Source organism: Ochotona princeps, chromosome 1 (assembly GCF_030435755.1).
Source record: "Ochotona princeps isolate mOchPri1 chromosome 1, mOchPri1.hap1, whole genome shotgun sequence".
NCBI classification, from domain to species: Eukaryota; Metazoa; Chordata; class Mammalia; order Lagomorpha; family Ochotonidae; genus Ochotona; species Ochotona princeps.
The window spans coordinates 3,132,273-3,151,679 of NC_080832.1; positions in this window are offsets into that span (position 1 = coordinate 3,132,273).

Below are 19,407 nucleotides of genomic sequence, written 5' to 3' on the forward strand. Positions count from 1 at the left end.
TCCACACTAAATTGAAGTTAAAGGAAAATGCCTCTTCCAAACCTGCCTTACAAATGACACTTAAAGATGCTCTCTTGAGAGAAGAATAATAGCACCCACCAAAACCGAAGGCAAATGTGAAGAACATCTCAGTAAAATAACAACAGAAGACTAAATATCAATGAACAACCTATTGCTAAAATGACAGGACCTAATTACCACCCATTCATATTAACCCTGAATGTAATTGGCTTAAACTCATAAATCAAAATTCATATATTAGTACGCTATATTAAAAAAACAAAACCCGGTCCCAGCGGCGTGGCCTAGTGGCTAAAGTCCTAGCCTTGAAAGTGCCGGGATCCCATATGGGTGCCGGTTCTAATCCCGGCAACTCCACTTCCCATCCAGCTTCCTGCTTGTGGCCTGGGAAAGCAGTCAAGGACGGCCCAAAGCTTTGGGACCCTGCAACCCATGGGAGACCTGGAAGAGGTTCCAGGTTCCCGGCTTCGGACCGGCACAGCACTGGCCGTTGCGGCTCACTTGGGGAGTGAATCATTGGACGGAAGATCTTCCTCTCTGTATATCCGACTTTGTAATAAAAATAAATAAATCTTAAAAAAAAACAAAAACAAAAACAAAACCCATCTGTTTGTTGCCAGCAGGAGACACATTTCACTAACAGATCAGCGGAAACTGTATCTCATGGATTTTGATTTCTTTTGTTAGTTTCATCTCTTCAGAACACTATCTTCTGATTAAATTATTAGGGACACACAGATCATACAATAGAATCGTTTTTTTTTAGGAAGATTCTTGATTTTCTTTTTCATTTCTTCAGTGACACATTAGTCATTCAGTAGCATGTTATTTAACTTTAAGTTGTTAATTTCTTTTTTCTTCCTATTGTTGATTCTGCTTTGTGGCTTTTTATTTAAGGAGATATATAGTAACTGTGTAATGAAGACTATCATATCTTATAGCATATTAACTTCATGGTGTTGTAAATTTCTATTTTTCTTCTTGGTGTTGATTGTGTGCTGTGGCTTTTCATTTAACGGGATATATTATAACTGTGTGATGGAGACTATCATATCCAGATGTGAGGATACAACACAGTATATATCTCTACTTTCAGACAAAGATGGACTCCCAATGAAACTGTTAACTATCTTTACCACAGGATGCTGGACTCTCTTCGTCGTCCATACCCACAATGATGGACATACGACTGTGTAGGAAGAATTATACTATAGTAATGATATAAGGAACTCAGTGAGGCAGGGAAGAGAATTGGGGAGGGAATATAGGAAATCTCAGGAGATATGGACTTGTTTAATAGCATGATGATAATAAAAAGAAGTAAATTTTAAAAAACAAAGTCCATGTATTCCTGAAACCTGAGAAAATTCAACTTGGCAGTGTCTCCACTTGTCCTGGCAAATTTCTTGTAGAAAATAGTGGGCCTGGAAGCAAGAGGTATGCTTCACACACCAAGATGAGTAGGATCTCAGGGACAATCCAATAGTATCCTTGACTTCCTGAGGAAGACCCATCATGTGGGTTATGTATTGATATCGGGCTAGATACACAGAGACTAGACCCCTGTCCTGCCATCTGGAGTTGAGTCTCAGAAGACCTGAGAAAACTCAACAGCCAGCTTCTGTGGAGCACATCTGGGACTGGAGCCTGATTTCAGTTTTCTGCTACTACAGACCCAAGGAGGCAGCAGTGATACTTAAAGAATTGATTTCTTCCTGCTCATATAGGAGATCCAGGTTGAGTTCTTCCTTTGTGACTACAGTCCTAGCTAAGGACACCTGTGATCATCTGCAGACTGAACCAGGGGTTAAAACCAATCAAAGCCATAACTTCTCATTGCTTCTCCAGGACCAATCACTAGAACTTATTCAACAGTGTATAAAAGCCCCTACACAATCAACCAGCAGTCTCTGCAGGCTGCTTAGAGTATTCTCTGACTCTATGTATTTACCACTTGTTCCTTACATGTTCTTCTTTTTTAAGCTTCAAATTCTTCATGGCCATGGGAAGTGAACCTGAGGATTAGATGTGTAAACTTCTATAACATGAGGACAGAATGCTCACACAGGTTTACATGGTACTGTCAGCTGCTCTTACAACTTCAACTCCAACTCATCCATGGAGGCCACAAATGCAAGTAAAGTGGTGGAGAGAGAGAAAGGACATGGAGGTAACCTGGTGAGGAATTGTACCAGACTGGATGTGATCCATCAGCAAGGAAGTGGGTGGATGAGAAGGAAGTACAGAAAAATGGAAAACAAATAGATGTGACATGGTTCACTAGGCACAAGAAGAATTTTTTTTTTTTTTTTTTTTTTTAGAAATGGCATTATTTTGGGTGGAGGCTAGTTCAAAATACCTGGGCCCACCATAGGTGCAGATGGTGTCACTGCAGAGGGAGTGAAGTGATGCTAAGAAATGACATGATTGGCTGCAGTCAACATTTGCTCTCGGTGATCCCCGGCTCTCATTGGCTGAAAGCTGAGCTGCTCTGATTGGCTCAGAATCTATTGCTTTATTACATGAAAATACTCCTTCTGTAGGTTACAGTTTCAAACTCAGTCCCACTTCACTCCACATGAATACTACTTCAGGCTGCTTACACTTCTGAAGGGTTCACCATATCCAATGCTCCTTTTCTTACTAGGCGAAGAAGAAACAGCCAGTTCCCTTGTAGGGTGCATTATATATTATATATTAACCTGTCAAGAATAATAAGTGATGGCAATGGTTGCCATTTTTGCCTGAGGCAGGAGATGCCCTTATGTAATTCGTGCTTCTACTACTTCATCTGCCACAGACAATGCAATGCTCTGGTGACATTGTCTCCAGAACACTGGGTGCTGAGTGATGCCTGGGAGACAGAAGCTTTGTAACAACTCATCCTTCTTCAACCCAGCATGCAGAATGAGTAGGTGTAAAGGGAAGATTCTGTGGTCGGCTCTGTTCTTCATGGGTGTAGCACTGTGGCCTCTCTGGCCAGCAAAATTCAAATCTGTTGGTGCTGGGATTGGGTCTCAGCCTGGTGGAGACTTGCCGGGGAGTGTTTCTCATCTGTGGGGCATTTTGGTTATTTACAATGAGGATATCAGTTGATGGTTTGTTTCAATGTATGATTACTGGCAATCATTATTGCTAGTCAAGACAAAATTCATGCTCTATGAGGAGCTTTTGAGAGTTATGCAACAGCTAAAGTATGGCTCCAGAAAGATGGAGTGGTTGCCCATAGATTTTATAGAAGTGATGCCAGCAAAACAAAATTATTGATAATGTACTATGACTTTTTTTTCCTTTTTTGAAATTTTGCTGCTAGATATTGCTAGTCTGGGATTAAAGCCTCAGATTGTCCCAGGAAAGGACATTCCTAGACAAGGTCCAGGTCCTTACAACTTTGCATGGCTTCTGCAGTGACTGGCAGAGCTGGAGACAAATACATGTGCCATAAGCACTGTCCCATGCTGGCTGCTGAGAACGATTGGGGTTCCTAAGGCAAGTTCCACGCATTTGCAATGTTACTTCTTTTATCTTAAAGGAGTACAACTATTCAGTCCTTTCCTTAAGCAACAAATTTCCTGTAGACATGTGGAGAAAAGGGGTTAATTATACATGTACCTTGCAGTTATAACTTAAAAAATGTAAAGTGTGGTATAAGTTTAGTTTAATGGTCGAGATGCCAATTGGTTCACCTCCATTTCATGTCAATGGACCTGAGTCTGAGTACCAACTATGCTCCTGATTTTGGCTTCTCATTGAGGCAGCAGGTAGTAATTTAGTTCGTTGGGTCAATATAATGGACCTGAATTGAGTTCCAATTTCCTGACTTTGGAATGACCCATCGCCAACTATTATAGACATTTGGGGAGTGAGTGAGTGGATGGGCGATTTCTCTCTGATTTTCTCTTTCTTATACTCTCTCTATTTGATTTTGAAACAAATATAATAAATTTTAAAAAATTTAAAGGATAAATGTGTAAAATTATCTTAAGATCTATTATGGCTTGAATATTATATTACTTCAAAAACTCATGAACAGATCTGACATTCAAAATCATGTGTTAGTGAAAGATGGAAAATGTGATCATGGAGCTTATGGGTAGGGCTTTAGGAAATGTAGGGTCCACATGGCTCAATCTTGGTAGCTGTATAAAAAGATAGAGGGAGAATTATACAAACCCCACCCATATGCTGTGCCTTCTCTTGGAATGTCAGGGTGAATACTGTTTGCCAGCCAAGAGCTCCACCCAAGACACTGCACCAGATCTTTCAGCTATGAAGCTGGTAGCAAAGCAAGCCAGTTATTTTTGCAAGCATAGTCTTCGTCAGGTATTTTACTACACCGTCAAAAATCCAACTCACACAAGGTCGCTACTTAATGTGTTCTTATAGTGATGTTATAATGCTGATGGGATAGACGTCAACATTATTCCAATTATACTAAGCCACCAAGACACTGAAATGTACAGGAGTTGTATAATTCACTCACTGAACCGGGGCTGAAACTTAGATCTTAAAATTTCTAAATTCATATCTTCTTTTACCATTTCAAAACTATTGCTGATTATACGCCTTGCTTTATTTTAGAACTGATCAAAGTTGTTAGAGGGAAAATCCCATTACGTTTGTTTACCACGTTCAAATAGTATTTAAGACTGAACTATTAAATTTTTTAGCTTGAAGTCAGTATTATTTGGTCTGGCTTGCCTAGGAGTAATTTGAAATCATTTTGTAGATGATAAGGTAACTTAATATAAAATGCTGATTAAAGCAGAACATAAAAATATTTATATATTACACATCTCCATAACACATGATAAAGCACATTTTATGTTAACTTGTTGTGGAAAGAGTAGTCACTTACAATTAATCATACATTATAAAGAGAGTTTCCTTAATCTAAAATGTGGTACTATTTTACTTTGCATAGCATTATTCATGAAAACGGTATAAATATCCTAAGAGTTAAGCAACAGCCATAGACCATGGTAATAAATAATGAAAAGAAGAAAATTAATGAAGGAGAGAAAGTGAGAAACGACACATTATCAAATAAGCAACGAGAGAGGATGGCATGTGTGATTTACAGCCTTGCAGAAATGGATTAGCTGTTTCCAGGAAGCACATTTACATCACCCTGGTGCGTTTCCCATCAGCCCTGGCTGGACGATAATTCATGGGAGAAAGAACAGCGCAGAGGCAGTAGAGGCTGCAGCTGTTCTGGCTCAGAATAATGGGGTGCCTGGTTGAAGTCCCACTTCTAACCCTGTTTCCAGTTTCTTGTTAAGGCACGCCATGGAAGCAGCAGGTTAGTCCCTGCCTATACACGAAGGACCTGCCTTGACTTTTAGCTCCTGCTGTGGGTCTTTTTCTGGCTTTGTTATTACAGTCATCTGGGTATGGAACAATGAATGGGAGTTTTCTGTCTTTCTCTCTGCCTTTTGAACAGAAACTGACAATATAATAATAAATCTAGATTTGAGGGGAGTCAAACTTCAATAAGGAGAAAAGAAATTCAACTTGGTTTTACGGAAAAAAAGATTGAGATTTGGGAGTTTGCTAATACATTGTAATGAACATAAAGTGCCTGTTCATCATTGTGATGTTTACAAACAATTTATTCTATTTGAAAGACAGACAGACAGAGAGAGAGAGAGAGAGAGAATGATTTCTCAAGTGCCCACAGCAGCCAGGATTGAATCACGCCAGAGCCAGGACCCTGGACCTCAGTCCAGCTGTCCCTATGCATCTCCCGTTGCCTCCCAGGGTTGACATTAGCAGGAAACTAACCAAAGGAAAGGAAAGGTTTGGCCAGGACCCCAATATGGGATATGAGCATCCTGTTTAGCATCTTACGCACTGTCTCAAATGTCTACCTCATGGCTATAATTTTTATTGTCATTGTTTCTTTTTAGTTTGGTCTTGAACTCTCTCTCTTAAGAGTGTCCATAAGCCAAGATAAAATACTTTCCAGGAGACCTATGGCCAAAGGGAGAGCAAGGTTCAGGAGTGTGTGGCATGTGCGGGACAATGAGGAGATAAAATCAAATCCTAGGGTCAGCGTTATAGAGTGGTGACTTACTTTGCCACCTGTGAAGCCAGCATCATAGATGGGTGCTGGTTTAAGTCCCTGCTACTCATCATCCTATCTAACTCCTTATTACTGCACCTCAGCAACAGCAGAAGATATTCAAATACTTGGGCCCCTGCTTCTTTTGTGGGAGACCTGGAAAGTTACTAAGTGGCCAAACCTATCCCCAGCTGTTACCTTCATATTGGTAGTAAACCAGCAGATGGAAGATGTCTCTTTCCTGTCTCTGCTTCTCTCTATATAGCTCTAACATTTACATAAATAAATAAATCTTTAACAAATAATTCAGAATTCATTAAATAAGAAACTTATGACCTACATAGGTTTTCTCTCCAGAGAAAACAGACAATGCTAATGAGAGGTCAGTCAGAAGAACAAATAAAATAGAAAGCTTAATCAATAAGTGAGAAGAGTGGGGAAGACAGAGAATGAAAGAGAAAGAGAGAGAAAGAGCATTTACTGGACCCCTGTGAGGGAATAACAGTGTGGTTTTTCACTCTTGTATCTCAGTGTGGAGTCACATGGAAAAAGTGAAGACAGAAATTGTAGCATCCCAAGTTCATTCAAGGGTCAAGGGACCAGAGAGACGAATCAGAGATTTCTCCTTCTCAATATAACAAATAACAGATACTCTCCAGATAGATACTAAAAGTTTGAACTATAAAGTGAGACATAGCTTATGTATGATACTTGGAGGCCTGTCTTGTTTATCTGTAATTAAGAGTTAGCACTCACATTTGCAATTAGAAACCTGTAAACATTTCTCAGAATGTCAACAAAAATTCTATCATGTACATTTTTCACTGCATTTTCAAGCTGGTTACTTATTTTTATTTGCCACATGCTAATGGATTACCTGTGATTACTAAGTAAAATGAAAGTATGCCATTGTTAAAATAAAAATAGGAGTAAGGAATGAGGAAGTGGGTGCCAAACATGGGCAGGAGAGAGGATAAGGCGGAAAGTATCATGGTGCTCCAAAAACTGTGTTGTGATATATGTGAAATCTGTCAACTTTATATAAGTGAAAATAATAATTCTTACAGTCCTTAATGGGGGAATCTCAACTGGACTCGAGCTGTGGTTATACAACAAGGTGGAGGAATCCACCATGGTGGGAGGGTTTGGGGAGGGGTAGGGAGAACCCAAGTAACTATGAAACTGTGTCACATAATACAATGTAATTAATGAATTAAAAATAATAAATAATTTAAAAAAACATTGAAAGTAAACAAGCGATGCTAGTGGTAAATTGAGTTAGTTGGAAACAGTAGAAATAATTGTGATTTCCAAAAAATATCCTGTGAGCTAAACTCAAAACAGAGAATCTATGTGTGTGTTTAGTGAGTGGAGGTAGGTGGAATATGAAGATGTGAAGCATTAACTATTTTATTAGAAAGGAAGAAACAAACAAACAACAAGATGAGGGTAGGCTAAATATTAATATATGAAAATTATTTTTGTAGTAAAAGAGAAACAAATAAAAATAACATAATAGATAGCATGGATTTGACCATGATAAACATGGATCTCACCATAATACATGAAATACATGAGCTTATCTGAAAGATGTACTATCATGAGAATGATATCCTAGACTGGAAGATTTTTGACTGGAACAGGTGTGTTCAGCTGGACCACAAGGTTCCCTGGGGGAGGCCCTGGGTGGCCCAGGCTTCAAGGCCACTGAGCAAAGCCCTCAGATCCCCCAGCAACACACTCTGGGAGCTTTTGGGTATGGATTTGCAAGGGGCATGGGGGAATCACACAGATGGGGCGGAATGTGACCTGTAGATTCATGCCCAGGTGAGGAATTACTGCTGAGGGACTTCCATGGGTAAGACCACTGTACGTGTTTGTATTTGGCTGAGGCCAAATGGTTTGGAGGGCGGAACAGGAGGGCCTTTAATAATTAGGCCAAAATATGAGCACATGTGGGAGACCTGAGCTGGTGTAGTTAGCATCAACCCTAACCAAACACTACTCACTGGCATACACTAAGGATAAGGCTGGGACCTACCAGTGAGAGTTGGAACAGGGGATGGGTGATAATACGATGGGCCACTACAATAGCTAACACATGAGAGAACTGGTTGATATCTGGGCTCACCCTTGCAGAACTCCAATTTCTGCTGGCATGCCCAAGAGATATGGATGGGAACAGGCCTGGTTGGGGGACTAAGGGAACACCCCAGTTGGGTTGGAGTTCCCACTGGTGAGGACGAGAGCTGGATTGCTGGCAGACAGCTGGGTTGGACATGACTACAGTCTCCCCTGGTGCAGGTATAGACTTGGTCTGGGGACCGCCAGACTAGGCTAAACTCCAGCACCCACTAGTACCCATGAGAGCCAGGGTGGGTGTAGGATGGGCTGACCTATGTCTTGACTCCTACTGAATTATGTGAGAGCTTTGTCTGGATGCAGACCAGGTATAGCTGGGCTACAACACCCAACAGTAAGAAACAGAATCAGTGTAAGCCAGTTGAGCAAGGCCACTGTTTCTGACAGGACAGGAGGTAGAGAGACTCAACACGGGCCAAGGACCCACTGGTGTGTGACAGATCTGCCACTAGGAGGAGACCTGATAGAGGAGCTTTGGAAACTCCTTTGTCAGGATACAATCCTCACAGGTGAGTGCAAGAATCAAGGCAAGGAGCAGTCCAGACCACACCAGGTTATAGTACCCACCGGCATATGTGTGGATCAGGTCTGCAGACAGATCAGGCTGGGCCAATTCATAATATCCGCTGGCAGATCTGAGAACCAGGACAGCATGCAGGAAGAGCCAGATCAGGCTGTAACACCAGTTCACATTAGGGCCAGGACAGGGATCAGGCTGGGCCAGGATAGGCTGCATCTCCCACTAGCAGGAGCTGGAACTGGGGAGACTAGACTGAGTCAGGCTGCACAATATGAGAGTGGATGATGAGGTGAGGTGAGCCATGCCAGCTTGGAATATGTGGGTGCTGGGTACATTAGCCCTGGGGGCTCAGGTTGCCTGGCCTGGGACCTGGGACCTGCCTACTATGTGGGTTTGAGGATCATGAACCCTGGGGATGGGGGATCTGGCAGAGGTTGGGTTGCTTGGCCTGGGTCCTGCACCCACCTGTGGATGCTGGGTTCATGAGCCCCAAGGAACAGGGGATCTGGCAGGGCTCATGTTGTCTGACTCACATTCTTGGGCCCATCTGCAATGGAGGTACTGGGTTCATGAGTCCTAAGGGCAAAGACTCTGGTGGGTTTTGAGTCTCCTGACGTGGGTCCTTGGACTCATCTACAAGAACATGCCCTCCTCAGTAAAAAGGCAGAGCTGTGGAAGCAGACCCTGACATACATGCACAATAGGGTAGCCCTTTGGGTACCACAGCAGAAGAAGGAAAACAACACAAATTGGACAACTAAGTACCCAGTCAAACGATGACTGATGGAGTTCAGCTCCAGCTGAGTTTGGAACTTGAGAAGGGTGCGTGGATGAGGCACAAAGAGGAAAGAAATGGACCACTATGATTTCAGGATCATAATGGACATTGCCAGAAAGCTGTCTGCTTTATTTATACAGAAGCGTTCAAACTCTGGCTCAGACTTTTTATGTCACAGTCAAGTGAGTGTTTCCAAGGATAATTCTGCCATTTGTTTCACCTTAAAGCAGGATGTTATCCATCCTGACCCTGTGGTCAGGAAGTTCTCAATAGATGGTGCATATCAATCATTAACACATTCCTACTACAATCCTCATTCTACAACTTAATCTTGAATCAGTGAAGGGAGGAAATGCATCACAGGAGGGAGCTAAAGATCAAGGATGGTCAATGGGGTCAGCGGAGACAGGGACAGAGACAGCATGAATTGTAAAAGGCCCTTTTGCTAAGACATCAGCAGCAGCATCAACTTCCATGCTCACATTGATAGTAAAGACCAACTCCACAGTGGCAGACAATGGCTAAATAGATTACAGAATTCTCAGTGGGGTTGTCCAGTGTCCATGCAAAGGGAGGTGGAGCTGCATTCAGGTGGATGTAGAGACATCCGCCGGGCCCTGCCATACAGCGGGAAATTCATTGCGGCCCTGCCTGCAATGGAACAATACTTTTCACACCTTCCTGTCTTCCACACCCACCACATGGACCCCAGCAGATGACAGGAAAAGTCTGAATGAATGGAGACTTGAGGTTGATTGTGTCAGCCAACAGACATTGCGAGGGTTGCATCAGCCTTGGATCGGCAAAATCAACAGCATTTCAGAACCATCAAAAATGCCAGGACCCTTGGTTGATATTGGGCGGCAGTTTCCGAACCCTGGGACATTTGGGAAGATGGGTGTGGCTTCCCTCTTTATCTCTCCCCTTCCCTCAGAAACAGCAAGAAGAAATAACAAATTTGGAAATAATGATTTCACCCACTTTTCCCTAACCTTCCATCCTTCCCACCCTTATCAACCATGTAATCACTATGAAAAAATGAATGACATGAATTTGTTTCAACAAGTGTAGGGTGGTCATAGAATATCAAAATTTACTGTAAAAAGAGCAGCTATACATTGTACTGTCATAATAAGAAAGTCTCCGTGTGTACGTATTTACAGCCATCAATCTATCGGTCAGCTCACATTTATCTACACCCACTCATGACCCTCCTCCTCCCATCCCCCACCCACGGATAGGTGATTAGGCAGCAGAGCATACTAGAATGACCACATAAACTGTAACTCAAAACATGGATTCGCCTTTTTCATGCCAGTATGAAGAAACCCTTATAGTTAAAAAAAAAATAAAAAAAGTAAGGGAAGAAAGAAGAGGGAGAGAGAAAGGAAAGGAGGAAGGGAAAAGCAGGGTGGGAGAAGGGAGGAAAAAAAGAACTAATTGTCACTGTAGGCTAACAAATGTAAAGAAGAAAGACTGGTGGAGGTCTGGGAAGACCGGAATGAGGTCTTTCCTTAACCTAATCATCTGTTTTAATAAGTGTTAAATAATGGGTTAGGTAAGGTGTGATCCATGCTACCTTCTCCTTGTCCCTGCCTTAAATTCTTCTCCGGTGGATTTAGGTTTAGGTTTTACTGATGTGATAGATGGCCTGTATGTTGAAACATACCAGGGCCTTTCCCACTGCATTTTCCTATTTCTCAATCTTATTTGTGCAACTAAAAGAAACGAGGTACAGTTGACTGGGCCAGGCAGGTGACTCTTAGCTTAGGAAGTGCCTAACTAAAATTATAAATTCTCTCTGTGTATGTCTCCCCTTAATACCTCTGTGTCTTAAGAATAAAAAAAATTAAAATACGTTGAGACCTCAGTGGTCCTAGGGGAAGCCATGAGACAGATGGCCATACTACAGAGCCCATGTGGATTCAGTAAACTAGGTTTCAAAGACCAGACAGCTCAAGTAAGTTATCACTGTTATCTACATGGTCACTAATTCTTATTAATTTTCCCAATGCACTGACTACTTGAATAAGCTTGCTTTGACGTACCATTGTAGATTTGAAGCAAAATACAAGATCAATAGATGTATAGGTAAACATGTATATACATATATGCATTTATAGGAACTGTACGATGGAGACTAGCAGATGGAGAAATGAAGATACATTGCAGTATGCATCTCTACATCTGAATAAAAGCCAGACTCTCAATGAAACTGTTAAATACACCCTGACAATGAGATGCTGGAAGGACTTTCTAGCATTGTGTATACCCTGCAATGTCGTGACACCCTTAAACAGCAGAAGGATGGGCTTGTGATGACTGCTGAAGGACCATACTATGACAGTAACACAGGGCAACACACGGTGGGGAAAGGGTGAGTGGGGGTGGTGAAATTCATGAGCCTTTTTTTATCATGAAAAATAAAAATTAAAAAAAATGTGATCTGTGGCTCAATTTTCTAAGTAGCAGACCACAAGCAGACACGCAGAATCCTGTGGATGCTCAGCAGACAGCTATAAATATAGGGTCTATAAAGAAGAACCAATTTAGGCAAAAACCAAAAGTTCCAGTTTCAGAAGCTTTCTTTCGTTAATGACCTGCAGCCTACTGTCCCTGGCAGAAGCATATCACCCAGGCATGCCAGCATGCATTTTCATAATTCATCAATCTTAAATAATTTAGTTGATTCTTACAATATCTAATTAAAGCCAAGCTTACAATGACATTATCTAAGTGTACCAAGTATTATTACTGGGTTTTCAAAATGCCAGCCAACAAAATTCAAAATTTTATCTACCTTCCTTAACCAAGGGAATTTGTGGGTTGATACTTTAATATCTATATGATTTCCAAGTACTCTAATCTGATTGAATCAAGACACTCATTTTCTTCAAATTGGAAATTTGCAAAATTATCTTTCATCCTAAGGCTGGTGAGTTGATATTGGGATTTCCACAGAGAGTGGACTTTTCATGGCATTCTTTTATAAAGCTTTTATTAATGTAAAGAAAACAATCTTACATATTTGCTAAAAAATTTAGAGCATAACCATAGTTTCTTCTAAGCCTCACTTCCTTACTACTTCCTCTTTCCTTGTTTTTTTTTCTTTTTAATTGCTTTCAATAATATACTTTCCATGTATTTTCTAATCATAGGCTTAATGCACCATTAAGCATAATGTTCAGCAAGTAAAACATAGAAAGCCACCCATTCCATGGAAATACAGATAAGGGTCACACATTGTGATAAAATTCAATGATGTCAGTTTCATTATAATTCATTTTGCATTCTGTATTAATTGCCACCGATCAGATAAAATATAATATTGGTATTTTTGGGTTCCTGGCTTACTTCACTAAGCATAATGGTCTCTAGTTGTCTCCATTTGGTTGCAAAAGACAGTATTGTTCTTTTATGGTTGTGTAGTACTCCATACTGTATATTCACCACATTTTCTTTATCTAATCATCAGTTGAAGGTATGATTCTCTCAGTTTTTGTAAACTTAGCTGTTATAATCATGGGGTATAGATAACTTTTTTATATGCTGATTTTTTTTTCATGTGGGTCAATTCTCAGGAGTGGGATGATTGGAAGGTATGGTAGATCTATTTTCAGATCTCTGAGGAATTTCCATAGTGTCTCCCACAGCAGTTGCACAGGTTTACATTCGCATTAACAGTGCATTACTGTACCATTTTGTCCACATCCTTTTCAGAATTTACTGTTTGTTGATTTGGGGATGCTAGTCATTCTCTCTGGAATGAGACGAAAACTTAATGTGGTTTTAATTTTGCCCCAATGACTAGTGATGCGTGGCAATGCACCTGATATTTGAAGAGCTCCCTAATTAGGTAGGGAGTGATGTTACACCATGGTAGGTGACCTGCTTCTGTAATGAGATAGGCATGGAACAAAACTTAAACTGGTCTAATCGAAATGGAGTACAGATTAGTAGCACATGTTTGGGTTATTCAGCTTCCTCTCCCATCATCTATGGAAAGCTCAGTGTGAAGTAGTTAACAGGCAGAGTTATTTCTGATGCGGAGTACAGATTTCATGCACACAAGTGTTGGATACTGTTTTTTTTCTCTCACCAGGTAGTCCTAAGCAATCACTAGAGTGTTCCCATTATTAAGGGGAGGATACAGAACCCAGGAAGGTCACAGAAGCAAACCCTGTAGGGAGAGCTGAGGCCTTAGAACCACGGAACTTGGCTGACACTGACAAATCCGCCTGTGCAGACCACAAATAGTTTGGTAATCTGTTTAAACATCCGTTTTATTTCACTGAAGTGGAGACCATTATAGATATCTTGTGGCATAATTTCATGGCTGATTTTAAAAAGGTGCACCAAATAATCTCTTGTTGAGAAAATGGAAATGTGTATTTGGTTTTCAGGTGTCTGCTTTCGTCAGCACCACATGTCAGTCCTTTGTGCCTATTTGTTATATTTTACCTGTCATAAAATGAGCACTTTTAAGCAACGGGGCTTTGCCATATTCAAACGATGGATCTGTAGTTATCCCTAAGTTAGCTATGGAAAAAATTTTGCAAAGGAAAAAGAAAAAAAAAGAATATGGACACTATTTTGTGCAAACTTGGCCACCGTCCAAGAACGTTACCTTGTTTCAGACAAGAACTTTCCTTGGTGCTAAGATTGGCTGAAAGCCACTGCTACACCATCTCTCGCAGTCAGCAAATCACTTCTCTGACCTTTCGCTTTGCCTCCTGCAAGGCTAGGTGAGCAGCTGCGATGAGTTCTGCTTCCACACACCGCTGCACAGACACTGGCACCTCAGCAAGTATGACATGCTGCTGGCTCTTCAGGGAGAAAACTCCCTGTGTCTCCTTAGTGTCCTTGCTTTTAACCAGGCTGCACTGAAAAACATTGTATGTTGAGACTTCGGCCTTTTTCTGGCATTTCTCAACTGTGGCCCAGGCCCCAGAATTGGATTATTATTATTCGGAATCTGTCCTGTATTTTAAAAACCATGTATCAAATAAATTTAAGAACTATCAAAAATTCTCAACACCAATAAAGACTCCATTGTAAACAGCTACTGAAAAAAATGGCATTTATCATTAAGGCATTTTTAAAAAGTGTATTTATTTGAGAGTCACAGATACAGAGAGAGAGAGAGAAGGGGAGACAGAGAGAGATCTTGCATGCACTGGATCACTCCCTCGGTGACTGCAATGGCCATCCCTGACAAGGCTGAAGCCAAGAGCCAGCAACTTCAGCCTGGCCTTCCTCATGCCAGTGGTCTAAACACCAGGCTCAGTAGCCAAGAGCTGGATAAGAGATGGAGAAACTGGGACAAAATCTGGTACTTAGATGGGATCTCGGCTTTTAGGTAGTATATTTACCACTGTTCCATAGCCCCAGGCTGGGGGGAACCTTAAACAAGGACTGGGACACCCAAAGAGGAGCATGCTTGTAAGCAGCCTGGACCACACTGTACGTGTCCAGTGATTCAAAAATCTTCCTCAACTTAACAAGAACAGGTTAGTCAAATGAAATGTTCAGAAATGATTGACATCAAAGGTGAAAAGATAATTTCCTACATAAATTTAAATGAATGTTAATAAAAACCTGTAGTCCACATACCTTCTGCATTAGGATGATTTAAAGCACATTTTAGGGGCCCGGCAGCGTGGCCTAGTGGCTAAAGTCCTCTCCTTGAACTCCCTGAGATCCCATATGGGCACGAGTTCTAATCCCGGCAGCTCCACTTCACATCCAGCTCCCTGCTTGTGGCCTGGGAAAGCAGTCGAGGATGGCCCAAAGCCTTGGGACCCTGCACCCATGTGGGAGACCAGGAAGAGGTTCCAGGTTCCCGGCATCAGATCGGTGCGCACCGGCCGTTGCGGTTCACTTGGGGAGTGAATAATTGGACGGAAGATCTTGTTCTCTATCTCTCCTCCTCTCTGTATATCTGGCTTTCCAATAAAAATGAATAAATCTTAAAAAAAATAAATAAAGCACATTTTAGGAAATCAAATATTGACTTATCCCAGAATTTTAAATCAGAATTTTTGAATGTGGGGCAAGTTACATTGCAATCATTTTTCTCTTATTGATTTTGTTCTGTCCACAGTATTTGTTGGTGGTTTTAATTCACTATAAATTATGCTACCTGTTACAATTCTGTAAGCATTAGCATTAATTGACACCTAAAGTATGACCACACACTTCTCTAAAGCTAATGATGGTTTTTTCACTATTATTTTTATTACAAAGTCAGATATATAGAGAGGAGGAGAGACAAAGAGGAAGATCTTCTGTCCGATGATTCACTCCCCAAGTGACCACAATGGCTGGTGCTGTGTCGATCTGAAGCCAGGAGCCAGGAGCTTCTTCCGGGTCTCCCATGCGGGTGCAGGATCACAAGGCTTTGGGCCAACCTCGACTGCTTTCCTAGGCCACAAGCAGGGAGCTGGATGGGAGGTGGAGCTGCTGGGATTAGAACTGGCGCCCATTTGGGCTCCCGGTGTGTTCAAGGTGAGGACTTTAGCCACTAGACCACACCGCTGGGCCCCGTTAATAATGTTTTAAAGAATGTGAAAATCATCTGATTATTGTCTTTCAAAGTGTATCAAGTCTTCAGAAAGCAGTCCTGAAAATATAGAGTATGTATAGAGTAAACTAAACATACTATGATGAAATATTTCAAACATCTAGAAATTTCAATGGGGTTTCCTCACATTTTTAAGCACTGAGGTTTATTTCAATTCTCAAACTACAAAAACAATTGGAGGGAAGAGTCCTTTCAAAGTCTTTCTATGAGGTCAGCATCACCATAATTCTAAATCCAGCAGAGGATGCAAAATAATTATAGACTAATATCCCAATCTGACAAAGATGCAAATACCAATTGAATTCAACAAAACTTCACCTGAATGAAGTGAGTTTGATTCCTGGTCTGTGTGTATTGTTCAACATATAATTATCAATAATTGTGACACCACATAATAACAAGCTAAGGACACTGGATGCAGAGAAAGTATTTGATAAACTACCACATAATAAAGAGCTTCAGCAAACTGGGTATAAATAATGCAAGCCTCAAAACAATTGAGACAATCTATGCAAACCCAAATTCAGTATCACATTGAATAAGGAAAAAAATGAAAACACCGCCACTAAGATCCAGAACCAGAAAAGAATGGCTGCTGCTCGTCAGTACAGTTTTGGGAAGTTTAGCCAGAGCCATAAGAAAAGTATAAGAAATCAATGGGATATGAATGGGAATTGGGGCAGATGGTGCGAGTCTTTCTACACATTCAATAACCAAAAGATTCAAATAATAGATTGTTGAAACTCATTAGTGAGCTTGGCAAAGCTACAAAAGATAAAATGAGTAGGGCCTGGCGGCGTGGCCTAGCGGCTAGAGTCCTCGCCTTGAAAGCCCCGGGATCCCATATGGGTGCCGGTTCTAATCCCAGCAGCTCCACTTCCCATCCAGCTCCCTGCTTGTGGCCTGGGAAAGCAGTCGAGAACAGCCCAAAGCTTTGGGACCCTGCACCCGCGTGGGAGACCCGGAAGAGGTTCCTGGTCCCGGCATCAGATTGGCACAGCACCGGCCCGTTGCGGCTCACTTGGGGAGTGAAACATCGGATGGAAGATCTTCCTCTCTGTCTCTCCTCCTCTCTGTATATCCGGCTTTCCAATAATAATAAAAAAAAATTAAAAAAATAAAATGAGTACACAAAAATCAATAGCCTTGGTATACACAAAAAAGCAATGTTTAAGAACTTGTAAGATTAATATAATTCATAATAGCCACAAATTTTTTAATATGTTTGAGTAAATTTAACCAGTGAAAGATTTCTACAAGGAAAAATTTAAAAAGTAGCAAGGATATAAATATAAGACACACCAAAGAAAAAAAAACAGAAAAATCTGCCATGTTCATGGATTGGAAGAAGCAATGTCATCTAAATACCCGTATCTTCCAAAGCAATTTATGGGCTCAATGTGACTCCAATCAAAATAGCAAATGCATTCTCAGATCTGGGCAAAAGTGACTCCAAGATTCATTTGGAATCACAGAGTATCCCAAATCCAGAAGCAATCCTAAGCAGTGAAATTTAAGTTGGAGAAATCACACTACCAAATTTCAAAACATATTTCAGAGCAGTTACAATCAGAACAGCTTGGTGTTACACAGGAATAGACATGTCAACCAAGAACAGACTTGAGAACCCAGAAAGTAGTCAACACATCCATGACCAACTAGTCTTCAACAAATAAGTGAAAGCAACTCCCTTGAGAGAAGACATTTCTTCAACAGATATTGTTGGGTAAATTGGAGCTCTGCATACAGACATTGAGGCAGCACACCTAACTTACACCCTTACAAAAACTAGCTCATAGTGGGTGACGGAAAAAATGGCCGACTTGAGAGGACAGGCATAGAAAGGGAAGCGCTGAAAGTGAGACAGGGTGCTGCTGGAGAGAGATCTGCGGACCAAAGAACCACAGGAAGGAGTGCCAGAAGCTCCCTGGACATCAAGCATCCAAGAAGAAACACATAACTCGGAAGAAATCCAGAGAAGGAACGCAGGAAACACAAAGACCCGGTTAAAACGTGGTGAGTCATCCCGGGAAAGGGGCGCATCAGCTGGAAGCCCAGAGGACCCAGGGCGGCCAGAGACAGCGGGACGGGTTGCCTTTTGCGAAGGCCCCTACCAGCAATAGCGACTGCTCCCCTCCTGGCGGAACTTCCAACAACCAAAGCTGTGAGACTTCTTGGCACTCTGAGCAACACGGGCCCCTAGAGGCACCTGGCTTAGCTTTGTTGTGGAGTGGCCGGGACGCACAGGAACCCAGAGAGGTGGAGTGCGCCAGGGGCGAAAAAAATAAAAAACTTTCGGGCTTTTCGCTCCCTGAGAGAACCATACTGAGACTGACCCTGCTCAGTGCCTCCTCTCCCCCGGAATTCTCCCAGTCTGAAGCTGTGCGAGAAGTGAACACTCCAACTTGTGTGGGAGCCGGGGCGCAGGGCGCAGGGCTCCTATGGGGCGCCCCCGAGTGGTGCAGTGCAGGAGACTTGCACAGCTTGGCTTTCTCTACCGTCTCGGGGGCATTGCCCCACTGAGGACTTCCTCCTCCATGTGGGCCTCTGCTGTTCCAGGCTTGGGATCCCCAGCCCTGGGCTGTGTTGCAGCTTTCCGCAGGCCTCAGCACCAGTCTTTGCTATCCGGAGTCCCGCTCGGGAGTGCTGCTCCAGAAATCCCTCTCAGGAGCTGCTCCGCTGAGAGGGGCGGCACTGCCTCCCGCTAACACAGGCAGGATTTTCTGGGCGGGCTCCTGCTGGGAGGTTTGGCCTCTCCAGCTGGGCCCAGCAGGAGATTCTGCCTGAGAGAGGCTACTTTCTCAGTTGCACTTTCTCAACCATGGAAGCGGAGTCCTGGGGGGCACAGGGCTGTGGGGGGCATGCAGCCGTGCCCCTTCTGGCTTGCTCTTCTGCCCAGGTCGTGGGGTTGTACCGAGTGTTGCCCGGCCTCTGGAGCTCAGGCTACGCCCAGCGGTAAGACCCAGTGGATGCTCTAGCAGCCGTTCCACTGTTCGGAGCTGGTGTGGGGACTTCTGAGCCCCAGTCCACGGCCCCGCTGCGGTTCCCTCTGCACTCTCTCGGAGCTACTGAGCAGTGGGGAGGCGCTTCAGGGGACTGAGGGCAACGGCTGTGGACAAACAAGTCAGACGCTAAAATCCCAAAACAACAGGAGGCAAAACACAATGAGAAGTATCAGAAAAAGCAATGATGCAGAAGAAAGATCAAGCACTCCCTCCCAATACAACCAAAAGCTAATCTCAATATCTGAGATGCAAGATGAAGACATAGAGGAAATACCAGATAAGGACTTTAAGAAA